At 47.2% G+C, this 16685-nt stretch overlaps 1 long non-coding RNA gene across 1 annotated transcript in view; it reads right to left on the bottom strand.

Moving 5' to 3' along the window:
• Nucleotides 1–16685, bottom strand: part of LOC135901191 (uncharacterized) — a 163009-nt gene that overhangs the window by 63058 nt on the left and 83266 nt on the right. The window lies entirely within an intron of this gene.

Below are 16685 nucleotides of genomic sequence, written 5' to 3'. Positions count from 1 at the left end.
AGAGTAGGGCATGTTTGAAAAGCGAGAAAAAAAGAGAAATAAACGCTTTCCTTTGAGCTTTCGGAGTTCAGGAAACGAGATCGCCATTATGCCCTGGTAGCAGTGGCGCTGTGTTTAGGCGACCTTTTCAGCCGCTCATCAGGGGAAGGAAAGGAAGCGTCGCCTGTGTTACTTTCGCTTCGACAACACTGCAACACGATGGGCGTCGTAATAAAGCGCTGGGCAAAGTAGACGCGCGCACCTATTGACACGTACAACGCAAGCGGACTGCCCGAGCTATCGGTCGCGTGATCGTCATTATTCACGAACGACCCCGCAGCAGGCCCTCCTTGCCTTCCTCCCGCGCCATAGGCGTAAGAGCAGCTGTCACCAACACCACCTAGCGACGAAGTGAAGACCGACTGTAATTGTCCCCCGTACTCGCGCGGGCGGAGGGGGCTTTCGGCGTCAGTCTCCTATGTATTTAGTTCCATTATTTTCTCGGCAGAACCCGCGGGCCTCGACAGCAGGATAGGCGCGGGGAGAAAGATTACCGCTTCCACTCAGCGGACAACAGGAAGACGCGGCTAATGACGGTAATCAGGAGTGATACGTTTCCCAATTACGATAAAGAAAGTGCGCAAATCTGGGTCCAGAAAAAAAAAAAGGCAGGAGAGGTCTACCGAAAGTGCATAACGGTACAGGGCGCGTACGTTACTTCGCCAAGCCTAAGGGAATCAAGAAAACTATGGGAAGCTCGGTCGATAGTTACGGAAGGACAGCGCTCGTTTGAAAGGCAAAACCGAAATAAAAGAGGGCTCAGTCACACTGTACGAGCCGATCAAGTCATCTAGCCACCTGCAACGAAGCAAAAAGTGGTGCCCGCGTTCCCTCTATGGCCTAAAGATGAAATTAAAGGTCCCCTTCCCATTTTCGCTTTGGCTCAAACTCCGCTTTTTTTTTCTTTTTATGTCAATTACTTTCCGTTGCTACCCTCTATTTTTTACCTTTAGCCGGAAGTCTCGAATTGCACCCCACTTTAATGATTCCTACCGCGCTCGGCAGAAAACTGAATTCTAATGAAGTTTAATGACTTAAGTTCGCAAATTGGGGCTTTTATTCTTTTTTTTTCCGTGCGGAAAAGGCTTCTATTTTTATTTTTGCGCACGATCGCTTTGTGAGAATTACGTACCACTCGAGTGTCTCCCTAAGAATTATAACTTATACTCGTGTGACGAAACTTGTCAACTGCTCAAGTTTCATCTGAATGGTTATTTGTTCTGGGCAGTTGAACGCGGGTGGTGGAGAACCTGGCATTTTATTACGTATTTCTTGCAAATAATAATTAAGGGCGGCAAAAGCTTTGGTACAGACGTCACCTCCTTCCACTGTAGTTTCTTTGAATGCTTCGGCCGTTGTGTTTCTTCGTAGGAAGTAGGAAAGAAAGCTGCCTCATTATATTATGCAGTTGCATAACCTGCATTGAATTAACTCGTTGGGTATATAGCTTTGCAAGACTTCGGAAAGGTGGCCATTTTACGAACGACCTAACGTTGCTAACGTTAGTGATTCTATTAACAAAGTCTCTAACGATATCTCAGTTTTCTTTCCTAAATGCTTTCTTCTATCGCACATCGTGTCAAGCATTAAAAGTAGGCTCAAGGGAGTTTATGCATGATTCATTTTTGTGGGGTTTAATAGAGGGAGAAATAAGAAAATAAAGAGGCAGGGAAGCTAACTATGTGAGTTTCTCGAGTTCTACCCAGCACTGGTGTGGGAAAAATAGTAGTTGGAAAGTGTACAACGAAAAATGAAAAAAAAAGAAAGAAACGAGAGGATCACACTCATTTGAAGCGTTCCCACAGGCCGGTAAATCGCAATGATCCCTGTAATACCCCTGTCACACTGGGAGTTTTAGTTTCATTTGAATCGAATGGCATTCGGTGCAAGGAATGTCATTCGCCCGTGGAGGTGCTACGCTCGAAAAACTAATGTCATTCGGTGGCGATATCAATGGCGATAATTCCGAAAAAAAATACGCGGCAACTAAAGTAGAACAAGGTAGGTATAAAGTGCTTGCATAAGCAATCCATATATATAAGTATACTGTTGGGACGTCACTTCACTAAAAGAAATATTTTAGTAATGCATATAAAAGAAAAGTTGTCCTATTTCATACTATGTGGCCACTATAAGCCAAAACAAGGCTTAGCCACCTGAGTAGCCGATAAATTGAAAACAAACAAAATGGCTGACATGGCGACGCTGGAGGACGACGCTAAGCTGCAGGAGGTGAAGCGATTAGTTGCTGCGTACTTTGCATTACAAGCAAGGCGTAATAATCTGTGGAAGCGATTAGACGTTCTATGGCCGACGAGCAGAGTGGCGGCGGCATGGGCGGCTGCCAGCCGCTGCTGAGCTGGAGAGTAACAACCTTTTGCGACAGCCTACCGCACAGATTTTGTCTCCTAAAGTAACAAGTCCATTAAAACACGCAAACGTTTTTATTTCTATACGAGTACGGTTTTCAATTTGCAAATGCTCCGTCCTGTTTTGCTTTGTTTCTGCGGTTGAGAGTGCACATAAGCTCCAAGTGCGAAGCCGAATGAGTTTCTCGAACTCATTCGATTGCACAAGTCATTCGGTGCTAATGACATTAAATATCGCTGTGTAGCAATTGAGTAATGTCATTCGATGCTAATGCCATTCGGTTCGAATGACATTAAAACGCCCAGTGTGACAGGGGTATAAGATTTACACTGCCTTCTGACGCGGTAATTCTCGTCGATGCTGTCAGACTTTCTTCCGACCGAGGCCGGTGATCAAACCAGTCAAGCACATCGCAGAGGGACTCTTTCTCTACATTGTGCTATCAGCACTGGCACAGAACATGACACATTGTTTCCTAGTCGCCGCAGCGCTCACAGGCTGCGGAGTCGTAAGTACCTATAAGGAAAGCGTAGGCATTGATAAACGCGACGCCGGGCCATAACCTCTACACCAGAGGGTCGCGTTTCTTCGGGGATGTCTTGGCGGAAACGAAAGGCTTCATGTTTAAAGTCACCAAGCAACACTGGGATTGCGAGAAATGCCGTATGTAGTGAAGTGTTCCGGTTCAACTTTATCCACGTGGTGTTCCTTAATTTCCATCAAAATATGTGTGGAGGAGAGCTTTCGCTTTCCACGTCAAATCTAAATGCAGCCGCTGCGTTTGAGAATGACAGCCGCGACCCCGTGTTAAGCAGCATAACTCAAGAGCCCCTCATCCAACGAGGCGCGTGGCACATTCCCGGCTTTTCCATACGCGCAATAGCGTTTTCTCGCTGACCACGTTTCCACCCCTTAGAACGTCGTAAACAGTAACGTCGGGCCAAGAAAAGGGTTCAAAGAACGCCGTCTGCAGATTTGTTTCAGACAAGTTCACCGACGTGTCACTGCGGTGGATATTCGTAACTTATTCCTCGCTCAAAGGCGGCTGTTCTCGCTCGCATTGCGCGCGAAAAAAAAAAATGCTCACTGGGGTGCAGCGAGTAGAAACACGCAAGTCGGGCCATTCTTTTCTCTTCCCGTCCTGCCCCACGCCCACGCTCCATTCGTCGGCAAGGCCGACGCGTACGCAAGCTGGCCGTTATTTCGCAAACGGCGGAACGCGTGGCGTGCCCGCCCGAGGCTGGTGTTCGCACCGCCGGCTCCAACCGCGCGCGCGCTCTCACGCACGGGTGAGTCGTTCACGTGACGTGTTTTCTCTAACGAGAATGGCGCCGCCGGGGGACGTAACACGTCGCGCACGTTTCGTTGCCCCGGCCGAAACGCGCTGCCTACAGGCATGCCAACGGTGCAGCTGCCGGGGTGGCGCAGCGCTTCCGCTGCTGCCAAGAAAAGGCAGCCCGTTCCCCGTCTTCGTCCGGGGAAGAAGACACGTCCGTCGAATCATTCGCTCGTTCGTTGGCTCCTCGTTCGCGCCGATTCCGATTCCCACGAAAAAAAAAGAAAGAAAAGAAAAAGAAGAACACAACACAAAGAGGGAGATATAGAAAGAAAGCGACTGCACGCAGGGAGCGCAGAAGTAGAGGAACGTGCTTCGAATGGCGGCCGCACCGCGCTCGGGGCTTTGCGAGGCCACAATCTTCACGATGGACTTATTCGATCCTCGAAGAAGCGGCACCTTGCGTTCTCTCTAGAAGCGCTTGCGATGTGTGTACAGATCTTGCGATTGCGCCCGACGCCCTTTGCTGCCGAATTTTGGCGTCCACGCACAGCTTCGCCGTTCACGCCGTCTCCCGTCTTATCGAGGAGCTCCTCGGTGCCCGCTCGGTTCCCCCTGGCCTTGTTAAGACTGCTTTGCCTCATTGGGCAGCAGGAGGATGCCGTCATTTCCCACGCTCAGAAGTTCGTCGACAAGTTTTCCTGCGTCCCTTTCTTCTGACTTCCTGCACTGCCTTATTTTTTGGGTTTTCTTTGTTTGAAAACAAAATTTGGATGGATGGCATGTTTTTGTGTGTGCGGGGGGATAAAGAATTCGTGGAGCTCGGCAATTGCAGGCCCGCAATTGTTTTGGCGAGGCTCATTACATTTTCTACAATGGTGGCGTCAACTTGAAGCTTCGACACCCATAGCAGTGAGTCATTATTCACGGCCTCGTTAGAAGCGAAGCTTCGTTTCAATACTAAGGTCTGCCTGACCGCCTACAACACTTAGTCTTCTTTTTTTCGTTTTCTCTTTAAGAGGAAATTAGGGTCGTGGGAATTAGGCTCTTAAACACTTTGCACACCTCAAGTTGCTACCACAGAACAAAAGCAAGAAGACGTTCACATATCTTATCGTTAAGAAACAAGAAAATTTATATTTATGCCATCCAATTGACGCTCTTGCACGCACTGGATGTTGTGTGAAGAGCTAATCGCCAAGCAGAGAACTAGCTTGCGAACTAGCCGTGGCCTTTGAGATAAGGGCACCTCGGATGTTTCGGAGGCTACGTTTCCCCCAATTAACCAATACTGAAGCACGGAATGTTTGGCAGCAGGAGTACATCAACAGAATTACCAAAAACAGCACAAATGCATTCCTACTTTCCCACCGAATAAATTCTCTTAAACTTGTATCGAATTAATAGGTAATTGAATTCGTCATTCCTTCTATACAATACTTCTTAGGCTAGGGGCAGACCAAAAGTATGGTGCGCATAAGACAACACGCCTTCGCTTCTCTTTCACGCAGAAACGAATTAATCTGCGTCGCAGCCATTACTGGCTCGCTAATAATTTTAATTATGGAAGTTCCTGTTGTAATTAAAGTTATTGTCAGCGCACAGTCTCAACTAACTACTTAGAATAAATCAACTTGGACGGGTTGTACTCTATACGCCTTGGATCAAGATTCAACTGTATTAGGAACGTTAAGATGATTGTACCAAACAAAGCTGTGTCCAGGTCTCCGCGTGTATTGGCGTCGCGTAGTTTACGCCTTCTTGCAGCGCACAGATGACCGTGGGTGGGTATACAGTGAGACGTACAGCTGCCCGCGTGTTTGGCCGCCCACACTGCCCACCATCCTTCATGGTGCATTCAATATTTTGAACTAAAATGTGACCCACGTCATCAAATGAAACACAATTATACTTTTGTTCCCAACCCCGCGAATGCCTCCTAGCCGCGTTCAGTCACCCGCCACCCACCCGAACCACGAGAAAATGTTTCTCGCCGACATAGAATTTTGTGTATCGCGTTTTTAACTCACGGTGCATCCGGGAGACACCAAGGCTGAAAAAAACACGGTGCTGCAGGTTCACAAGATTTACGTTTGTATTTCTTGGAAATGAAGAAAGGCTAACCAATTGAATTTATCCGCAAGTTTCGTGCTGCTTATATACGTATAAACAGGGAGACATTGTCGAAGCATTTCTTGAACCTTCACTGCCTCATACCACGCATCATGCTAACAAGTGATTCTAAAAAAAAGCTCTCTGCCACTCGTATAGGCGCTATGGAACGTCAAAGGACCTCGTGGCGCTTGTCCTGTGCGTATGCGCCCTGTCCAATGAGCATCGCCTAAGACTGCGCCTTCCGTCCTTGTGCAAGCCGTACGGTAACTACGCTGCTATCAAACCTCGCTGTGACCCGCCGTGGTTGCTCAGTGGCTATAGCCTCGTTTACATGAATGCGACAGTGGCGCATCGCATTTCCAAGCGCATTTGGGAAAGGTGATGCGACGCCGCTTACATGCAGCGCCTTAACTCTCGCGAGAACGTAGCATCACATGGTGTCGTATAAGGGAAGTGCAACCGACTTCCGGTGTAACTGGTTTCTGATAGTAGGCCGAGTGCACGTTGGTGGTTGAGTGCCGAGAAATAGAGAGTTTTAGTTTAGCGTACGCAACTTATAGCGTACGCTATACGCTATAGTGTAGCGGACGCAAAGCCGCGCACGTGTTTTGCAGCTTTAGTTGGCCAGCGAGATTTTCGGATCTCAGAGGCCATATGCCGTCGTTGCGGCTATTTTCCGACTCCAGTGATAGGTAGCGCTGACATTTCGAATGTTCCTTTCGTTAGGCTTCGACTCGTTCGAAACGAGAAGCGATCTCGAAAACACCACAAGGGTATCCATAATACTCTGTCGTCGAAGCGGCCTGAGACTAAGCGAAAGCCGTTTACACAATCATTAGCTGCGAACGAAGTACATTTTACAAAAGCAACGCCAAATTCAATTCGAAGCGGGCAGCCGGGACCGCCGCCATGTTGATGGCTAATTCCTTCCCATCATTCCTAATGCGACGATGCTGCGTTTACATGCTCCGCGAGAGTCGACTCGCGCCCGTAAATCTACCCTCGCCTGGCGCATTAATGCGATGCGCCTTCCTAGCGCATTACTGCTGTTTACATGAATGTGATGCGCTAGAAATGTGATGCGATGCGAGACTGTCGCATTCATGTAAACGCGGATAGTGTTGGGCTGCTGAGCACGAGTTTGAGTGATCAAATCCCGGCCATGGCGGCCGCATTTCGAGGGGGGTGAAATGCAAAAACACCGTGTACTTTGTTTAGGTGCACGTTAAAGAACCCGAGGCGGTCGAAATTTCCGGAGTCCTCCACTACGGCACACCTCATAATCACAAATGATTTTGGCAAGTAAAACCCCATAATTTAATTTTTAACCTCGCTGTGTTATACGTATAACAGAGTTTACGATTTAATCGCCAACTACCACGTGGGACACAGTTCGGGGGGTATGACAACGCTGTTTTGTGCCGCGTAAATTGCCGCTTTCTGAAGTGCAGGGTGCACCACTATGTCAACACGCCAAGAACCCGTCCTATACGCAGTTGCCATTTACATTAGAACTCTCTGTTGAAAATACTAAAGTAATATTTTATAGCATATTAAATTTTCTAAAGGATGTTGCTTTAGTCAAGACGAGCCGAAACATTGTTCTCCAGTTGTTCGAATAGCGAATGAAGTACATGTCCTCGTAGCGTCATCTAACCACGCATTTTTATAGACTTGCAACAAATCGCATCCTGTTATCGAAAAAAAGTGATCGTTACGAATTAATTTAAACAGTGTTGCACTGTGTGTATCTGCTTTAGGCTGAAAATCTAATCCTCATGGACGAAAAAGAAAATATTACCGCTTCTAAATATTTTTGATTTTATAAAGAAAACGACGTTCGATTGGCTCAGCAGAAAGTGAAAGTTTTCCAGAATAAATTATAGTTTGGCTAGTTGGCAAAGATTCTTCGTGGCGCATTAAGTGCCTAAATGTGTGACGCAAAAGCTATTGTCCGTCTTCATTCTGTGTGCTCTTGTTTGGGGCCACGTACACGAAGACGAACATATCCAGACTCTTTCGGTATAAAAAATCAACTTAGCATTTCTATGGTTCAGCTCAAAAAGGAAGGAATTAACTAAGCAGGCAGTTCGTAACAAATCCGCCGGGCGGAGCTTCATTTATCGACTTTCCCACGCATGTGTTAATTATCAGGGGACTTAAGCAAAGGAAGGCGCTCCAAAATGATGGCTGAACTAGCACGCGGAACAGTCGTGATAATTAGGTGGTGCTGTTCATACCCACCTTAATTACTCCGCATTGTGAAGCACCGACGGGATAATGGGAAAATAATAGACTAGGCCAGGTGCTTTGCTATTCAGTTAATGAATAAGCTTAAAGAACACAAAAAAAAGTCAGCGTTGTCGGCAGAACGTTAATTACTTCATAAATATTATCTAAAGGAGAACACTATATTCTAAGAACTTTTTGTGCTGCATCACATGTCTTGTAGGAAGATAAATGAAGCACACAAAAGAATATTAGCCGTAGAAAGGTTATTGAGCGAAAAACGTAGGCAAAGTGGCGTGCCATCTCTGTGAATGCGCTTGAAGTTTTCTTTGAATGCTATAGTAAGCACCATTTAAGACCACATCGGGTCATTCTAATGCTAGCCCGGTGACGTCATAACGCCTAGATTTTAATGACTAGCACTCCACCGCTTATACTAAGTTAGTCATTGCATTGCGTTATAACACAAAAGCAATTCTATTCCACTAAAAAAAAAAAAAAAACTAACTGATTCGCGCACCCGCCGTGGTTGCTCAGTGGCTATGGTGTTGGGCTGCCGAGCACGAGGTCGCGGGATTGAATCCCGACCACGGCGGCCGCATTTAGATGGGGTGAAATGCGAAAACACCCGTGTTCTTAGATTTAGGTGCACGGTAAAGAACCCCAGGTGGTCAAAATTTCCGGAGTCCTCCGCGACGGCGTGCCTCATAATCAGAAAGTGGTTTTGGCACGTAAAACCCCAAATATTATTATTATAACTGATTCGCGCTACCCTTGACAATGAAGTGCTCAGAAGTTTAGTGTTCGACCCTTTTCACTCAGTCCACTTTTCCCTTTCTATAACATATTGCAATAAAGGCTTGCTTTAAGGCAGAACATATAGTTTGTATTATATGCATGCTTACTCAAGTTTGGTATCGGAGTTACCGCACAGTGCTGTTCTTACTTTTACAGCGCAGCTCTTATAAGGCGTCCGTTCCTGCGGCGAGCGTCACCGAACGAACGAGCGCAGCGAAAGATGAAAGATGCGAGACGCGAACGGCGGAGACGAGTTCGGTCACGGACGCGGCAGGAAACTGTTGTCACGTGGACCCGCCCAAACGCTCGATGCGTACTCGTATCTGGTCTCAGCCGGACCGCTCGTTTCGTACTATCGTCTGCCCAGGTCAGCTCTCGCTCGTCGCGCTTGTTTCGATTGTCATGGTTTGCGATCGTTTTGTAATCTGATTGCATGCGCGACGCGAATTGCGTAGTACGGTAACACTTTCAGGTAGCCACGCAGCACCAGCGATTGCACTGGAACTTTTGACGAGTCACAGATAAAAGCTGCACCCGCAGATGAGATTTTCGGCGATCGCCGACTGTGCGACATGTCTCTCTCAAATTCTTTGCCTCAATATATCGCGAAACGAAAACACGTATAGAGTTGCGCTCAAATTTGGCATTAGGGAGTACCGTAATCGTCGGTGAATTTTCTGGCTCGCGCAGCTCATACTAGGAAGGCACGCGCATGCACGATATCCAGGTGACGGCAACAAGCAACTCGAGAAACCCACACACGTCGCGCTGTCGCATCGGGGTGTGGGGACACCACATGGGTGCGACACCACGAAACAATGTAGCGACAAATGTTTGCTATTGTTCGAATAAATGCTGTCGTACGCCGGTGAAAAAAAAAATACGAACCGGCTGCGGGAGGCCATAGTTTTAACCAGAGGGTACGAGATGTAGTTTTAATGCGCCACAGTCGCCAGTAAAAAATTCATTCCATGTCGCCAGCGCAAAATTCTATGACGCCCCACCTCGTAGCTGCAAATGCAAGCGCTTTCGCGACTCTCGGTGGCGTCTCAGGCCATCAAAACGTCAGAACGTCGCCCATACTTTGCTCTCTGTGTGAGACGACAAAGGAAGGAAGGATTTCACCATTAATTTCTTGCGGCCATGTTGGAAAGCAAGTAGCAGGATTAAATGCAGACTGAAGCGGGCGGGCTGTTTGATGCCATGTCCCTGCGCAATCATGTGGTAACCGCTGAAAGTACACCGCAGAAGATACCGCGTCCATGTGATGGTTTGGGATGCTGTCGGTTCTGTCTTCGCTCGGCTTCTTGCTGTGCTTTCGCATTTTAGTAAGAAAACGTAGCGTGGGCTCTAGGGCACATTCTTACTTCCCGACATCAGTAATGGGCAATGGTGACGTCTGCGACATGACGCCGGCTAGCTCGTGGCGCATGATTTGAATGGTGCTTAAGGAATTCGGCCCTTTTAGTTGCGATTGACTCTGCGGCTAAGTTATTTCTTGGCACAGAAGAAGTGCAGCGAAGTTTCTGCAACGGTATTTTAAGAGTCATTGCTGACATAACACTTTCCTTTAGTATCTCTTCAAGCACTCGCGCTTTACAAAAACATAAGAAATCGTGCGCCAACAGCGTGAACATGGACGCTTTAATATTCGTCGCTAAAGCGGATTGCTATCGTATATTTGGCGGCCTTACCACACTTTGCAGTTAGTATATTGCCTTGCTGTATGAAAACAGCACGCTTTGTCAAACATTAACGAATCCAACGATGTACCCGGTGGAATCGGGATGGCAAGACTAACTAGAGAGCGCAATAAATTAAGTCAGCGAGAGTACCCCTATTAGAGCAGGCACGTGCCGCACCAATGATAAAAGAGGGCCTCTGAGTACTCGTCAAATTAATAGCGGGATGGTCGGTCAAAGCTCCACAGCAAAAGTGCGGCTTTCGCTCCGATCCCCCAGTATGTAACTGCGTAGTTTCGAACGCATTAGGCATTCAATCTCAACCTTCTCCAGTTCCGCAAAATCCTACGTCCACTCGTTTTCCTTCAATAAAGGACGACGTTACTTCTCTCCTCGGATTTCGTATATTATTTGTCGTTACGCTTCACCGGGTCCTTCTATCTTTTTTTTGTACACTCACATGGGGAAGACCATTCTTTTTCTCGCTTTCATTTTTATATCTCGCTCTATAAAGGATTAAAAGCTTAGAGCCCGAGCCCCCGCGAGAGCGAGAAAATGCCAAAATGTAGAAAAGACAAGATAATATAAAACACTGAAGGACGAGCTGGGGAAATAGATAAGTGGAAAGCGGCTCGTTGACGAGTAAGGGGAGGCCTCGATTAAACCGATAAAAAATGTCCAAGAGTCTCCCTCGAGAAAAAGTAATTCTTTCTTTTTTTTGCGCGGCAAAAAAGAAAACGAAGAGTAAGAGTTGACAAAAATGAACAAACAGATATAGAATACGAGAAATAAAAGTGAAATCACGGGAGCGCACAAAAGAGCACAGTCGCGAAAACTACCGCGTCTCTCACGTTGAAAGGAAGCGCGGAAGTAGAAGGTGAGGGTAGGTTTCGAGGAAGGCGTTCGGGCAAGCCAAAATCGCCAACCGCGCGTGAACAAGCCCACAGCGACGACTGAAGGTGCTTGCAAGCTGAATCAGCATGCAGTAGCGCAAAGAGGCTGAGAGAGAAGAAATATTACGCTCGAAAGTTATGGTGCGTTTTGTTGCGGGCTTATTCAAGAGGAGACTATCGGGCGTGGCACAAAAAAGCGGTTTCTCTTGACCCTTTCAACACGTTCTTAATAGTTCTCCCCGATGCCTGACATAATCTAAATTCGAAAGTAGGAAAACACTTGGCACTGCTGGTTTGAAAGGCTAAAATTCTATGCATAGCGAAATATGTGGCTTTATTCTGGCTGTCCTTAGCGCGAGAACGAAGCTCCACCTCGCACCGCCTGCTACCGCATCACGATGCGCACGCTTCGCGCCCTACACTACACGCGAGTAAAAAAGCACTTGACTATGGTGGTTTGCAGGCTAAATTTATATGCAGAGCACAACACGTGGCTTTATTCGGGCTGTCCTTAGCGTGAGAACGAAGCTCCACCTCACACCGCCTGCTACCACATCATGATGCGCACGCTTCGCGCCCTACACTACTCGCAAGTAAAAAAGTACTTGACTATAGTGGTTTGCAGGCTAAACTTGTATGCAGAGCACAACACATGGCTTTATTCGGGTTGTCGTTATCGCGAGAACGAAGCTGCAGCTCGCACCGCCTGCTAAAAAAATTATGGGGTTTTACGGGCCAAAACGACTATCTGATTATGAAGCACGCCTTAGTGGAGGACTCCGAAAATTTTTACCACCTGGGGTTCTTTAACGTGCACCTAAATCTAAGTACAGGCGCCCAAATCTTTAACTGGTGTGCGGGAGCGGCGACTTTTCCGTGCGTCAGCGCCGTTTGACGGGGCGAGGCTGGAAACAGTCTGAGGCTAAGCGCATGCGGACAAAGCGCGCTCAGCTGGGCCCATCGTCTACTAGGCTGTTTCCAGCCTCGCCGCGTCATACGGCGCTGACGCCCGGAAAAGTCGCCGCTCCCGCACACCAGTTAAAGATATGGGCGCCTGTACATGGGTGTTTTCGCGTGTCGCCCCCATCGAAATGCGTCCGCCGCACCCGGGATTCGATCCAGCGACCTCGTGGCACCACCTGCTACCACATCATGATGCGCACGCTGCGCGCATTGTATACTACACGCAAGTAAAGAAAGCACTTGAAATGGTGGCCTGCTGGCTAACCTTGTAAGCAAAGCATATTATATGACTTTATTCAGGCTGTTGTTAGCACGAGAACAAAGCTCTGCCTAACACCGTCTGCTACTACATCATCATGCTCACGTAGCATACATTTCAGCACGCAGTCTTATGCCTATATTTCCCGATAATTCCTATGGTTCTCTATTACGTGCAGTGAGTACAGCTGCCGTACAATTAATTTTACTGAATTTTTCAGATTTCCATACTAGAAAGACATTTATTTTAAAGGTGCATCAGTTAACAATGGGCTTCCATGCTCGCCGCACCATGCAATCTAAATTCAGAAAATTTTAACAAAGTGTAAAGTAGGTTGCCAGGTTTTGACCGTTGGGTGCAGCTTAACGTCTCAATGTAACCACTGCATAATGACTAGCACGCCATAGTGAAAATAGTCCTCTATTACTTTTAACACTTAATTTTCATCAACGCTAAGCAAAATACGAGCACATGGATCTCTTTGCAATCCGCTCACACTGCAATGAAGCCTTCAAAGGCTAGAATGGACTCCATGGTCTTGACCGAAAGAAATGAAAAGCCAGGGTGGCTGGTTGCTAGCTATGTTTTCTGTTTCGTACGAATTAGATAACTGGATGGACCGGCACATTTTTAGTATATTTACTGACAGTAAAGTACTTGAAAAAGTTCGCATTTTCGCGAGCATTAAACATAAACGCAATATACAGTGTGGCCCGGCTAACTTTAGCCAGAGTTGAAAAATATGCAAATTCCCCGTAGCTAGACAGAACAAACATGGTGTTTTTTCGTGTGGCCTGGAATTACTCAAACTAATCTTTTCATTCTGCCCAACTAGATAATTACCTCTAATTATTTATCGTCTTCTCAAATATTATAATTAGATGAAAAGTGTCAATTAGAATATTGTAGAGCGACATGAAAAAATCCCGATACAGCTTTCTGTTCTTCAATTCGCGTTACGTAAAAGAGGTTTTCTGAGCACGAAAGAAGCCCGCGAATACAGGCAAAGTGCCTAGAGCGTACAGTCGCGCGACAATTTTGCGTGCATTTGCGGGCTTCTTTCATGCTCGGAAAAACACTTTTATGTAGCACCTATTGAGCGACAGAAAGGTGTATCGGAAGTTTTTCATGTCGCTCTGAAATTTTCTCATCGAAACTTTTGGTCGAATGAAAATATCTGATAAGTTGGATAATTAATTAAGACTCATTATCTAATTAGGCGGAATGAAAAAAAAATAGTTTGAGTATCTCCAATCGACGGCAAACAGCATTACTTCGGTTCTGTCCAGCTACGTGGCTTTGGCATGCTTTTAAACTCTAACAAGAGTTAGCAGGGATACCGTGTGTCACCAAGTAGGCAAAATCGCATAAAGTGCTATGAGCTGCCGAGGCCCCTTGGTGCAGAATTATAAAAGCTTGAGGAACACAATGCCAAAATTCCATCATGTTGCAATAATACCTATGCGGGAATAATAGGTTATGCCAATCAAACCAATTAAAGGCAGTAATGCAAGCAGACAATTCTTAAGATGTCTCTGGCCATGCACAATTGTTTAAACGTGGCTATACCGCATGCTAACGCAAGGCGATTATCCCGAACAATTACTTACTCCTCTTAAATGACAGCGTCTAAAGAACGATACTAAAACAGCCCATATATTTTTCGGCATTACTTGGCTATAGGCAGGCATACACTACGCTGAGTCCATATATTTTGCGGCATTACACTATGGCAGGCATACACTATGCTTCAAATGCCTCTACATACGCAAAGGATGCGCAGACACTTGAGCATGTTACCCTCTCCCACGTGCGCATTATTCACGCGCGCAACTCTAAAGCGGTATTCTCATTTACACAAGCGGCGCGGCGCCAACCGCGACGCAACTGCTAAGCGCCAACTACCGCGCGCACTCGCTATCGGCCATCGAGCGTTTCCCCAAGTTCCCACCACCGCCGGCGACGCACGGGGCCCCTCAGCGCAACAAGAACAGCGGGATATAACAGGCGTGGCCCCCTCCGTCGCCCCGGGCGGCGAGAACGCAGAAATTTATGGCCGGTTCGCGAGCGAGAGAAAATTTCGCGTGGCTCGGCGGGGGTGGTTTCCAGCTAAAACAGATGCCTTTTTTACCGGCACCAGCGCGGTTCCCCAAGCTCCCCAGGCTCAAACCGCTACAAACGGGAAGGAGCGAAAGGGTGCACGCGCCCCGATGCGATAGATGGCTCGATTCCGAGGATAAAATGATGGCAGAGACGCGAGGTGGCTTGGCGCTGCGCTCAAAGGTAGAAGGACCCCCAACCCCACCGCCAGGCAACCAAAATATTTGCATCCAAATGAGTCCGCTCCTCCCCAAAAGTGGAAGTGGCCGACGGTTTGTCTCCCTGTGCGCTTTGGCCGGAAGGAAACAACGGGGAAGGTTACGCTGCGGGTTGTAGAAAAAAAAATAAACGCAGAAACTCTTTCTCTGGAAGGAAACGGGGAGCCGAAAAAAAGTTTTTTTCTTCGATCGCCCAGTCGAGTTATATTTCGCCCACTCTTCGGGCGAGCTCTCCTTGAGCGCTCGTTCGTGGGAATCTCTCCGTTTCATTCTTTTCTTTTGCGCGCCGAGCATTATCAACGAACCGGCAGTGTCCGGGAATTAGCCCCAGGCACGCGAGCTGCTTCTATATCGCTCGTGTTTACGACGCCGCATCTGGAGTGCTGCTGCCGCCGCGGTTTGTTGTACGCAGTACATGCGCCATCCTTTTCTCGGAAAGAAGCACCGTCGACGGTTCGCCGCATTAGTTTGCCCGATCAGGTGCCCGTTGCGGCGCATTTGAAGAGCCCGGCTGCTTGCGACGTGGATAAACGAACGATATTATAGAGAAGGCGCGGAAACGGATGACGAAAAAAAAAAAGAAAAACACCCCAGTGCTACGGAATGGGGTGAATTCGCTGCCTAGCGTGTGATTTCGAGGAAATGGTTTTCCGGCCCGCACTGGCGGGCCTTTCTTGGAGTGTTCTCGCTAAGCAAATTATGTTGCGCCGACTGAGCGTCGAAAATGAGCCGTAATGTGAAGTTTCTGAATGATACAGAGACGGCCTGCAGATGCCCTGAATGCTCGAGCACGGTATCCTAGACTTCACCGTTTCATCTTTTTTTTGCGTAGGTGCATGACGAAAACAATGAGTTCAGCGAAGCTCCTTTCGAAAAGTTGATTACAGCAGTGCGTGCCAGCTAAGCGTTCAACGAAGGACGATGATTTTTCTGATGCTGCTACGCATCCTTAAAATAAGCATCAACCAGTCTCTTGTTCTCGTATATGGTGATCGCTGAAGTCTTCAAAGCGGAGCTACTCAGACAGTCTTCAAAGCGGATCTTTGTCAAGTTTATATGCTGCTCTTTCGTTCTGTAGCCATTGTATCTCACGTTTTTTTCCCCTTCGCTATGGACAAAGCAAAAACAAACGAAAGAAGTACTTGCAGTTGTTTGCAACACCATACTCCACTCCTCCGACATATCGTAGATAATTGCGCTATAGGCAGATGCAAAAGATAATAATTAAATGTCGATTTCCTCTTTCGGTTTCTCACCTTTCTCGTGGTGCATGAAAATCAGCACAATACCCCTTAGCATCACGCGTCATGATCGATGGCTTCAATTATCTTGCGCACACCCTGCTTCGGAGGTAATTAACTGTTAATCAACCTCGTACATGAGGTTCTTTACTATAAACTCCCTTACACTTGATGGCCTATCCAGACTTTGATGGTAAAAGAGCGCTTTCAATAAAAATATTGATATCATGAAAAGTAAACTGCTCACTACCACGTACACTCGACGGAGAAGCTGGAATGTTTGGGGGAAGAAATTGCGTGAAGGGTAAGGCTCTCATTATGAATTATGTACGCGATGGATAGGAAGAAAGTGATGGACAGGTGATAGGACGAGTAAGGTGGCGTGAAGATTGGATATGCACAAAAGCTGATTAAAGAAAAGGACGACAGAGACGTTAGCCAGGTGCACGTCCGGTTTTCTACCCTACAAAAAGAAAAGGTAAAGGAATCGAATAAGCAAAAG

The sequence above is a fragment of the Dermacentor albipictus genome, chromosome 4, assembly GCF_038994185.2.
Source record: "Dermacentor albipictus isolate Rhodes 1998 colony chromosome 4, USDA_Dalb.pri_finalv2, whole genome shotgun sequence".
NCBI lineage: Eukaryota > Metazoa > Arthropoda > Arachnida > Ixodida > Ixodidae > Dermacentor > Dermacentor albipictus.
This window is presented reverse-complemented; position numbering and strand designations above follow the sequence as displayed.